This window comes from Pteropus alecto, unplaced genomic scaffold (genome assembly GCF_000325575.1).
Source record: "Pteropus alecto unplaced genomic scaffold, ASM32557v1 scaffold57, whole genome shotgun sequence".
Lineage (NCBI taxonomy): Eukaryota > Metazoa > Chordata > Mammalia > Chiroptera > Pteropodidae > Pteropus > Pteropus alecto.
In genome coordinates this window covers 456,261-456,935 of record NW_006442508.1, presented here as the reverse complement: position 1 = coordinate 456,935, position 675 = coordinate 456,261, and positions in this window count along the sequence as shown.

Sequence of the window (675 nt, the reverse complement as noted above, 5' to 3'; positions counted from 1 at the left end):
AATGAGCAGCCCACGTTGTGGCATGTTGCAAAACTTTTTCTCAGTTTGCAGATCTTGTGTCCCTAGGGAGGAAATCAGGTCGTTTTCACCGAGTAATTAACTGTCTTTCAACCTGTTCCGTCCACGTCCCTCACGATGACCCCAAAAAGTCATGAACTTATTTCCGCGACGTAAAGATCTGCTCGTCTTGCGTGCCCTCACAGGGCCGCGGGGACGGGGTTTGCTTCCCGCCACCCGGGCTCCTCCTTTGCTAGCCTTTCGGGTCCGATCCTCCCAGAAGCGCTCCGCGCGGCAGGTCTTGGCGCCAACCTGATGGCGGCGCTGTCTTCCCCACGCGCGGCAGCCTCGGGCCCGAGGGAGGCGGAGGCACGGCTGGCGGAGGAAGGGAAAAGAGCGAGGCGCGCGCCCTGCTCTCGCGTGCTCTCGCACCGCTCGCGTGACCCGCCGGTGTGTGCGCGAGGCGTCGGCTCCCGGGTGCTTAGCTGGCCGGGCGCGCGCCGCTGCGAGGGGCGTCCGGGTCTGGATCCGGGAGCACGGACCCGGCTGGCTCGAGGTCCGGGCGGGCGGGCCGCCGGGGTCCTGGGCGGACACACGCGCACACGCTCCCGGAGGAGCTTTCTCCGAGACTGCTCTTCCTCGGCCAGACAGAGAGCGGCAGTGTCTCCCCGCCCAGCG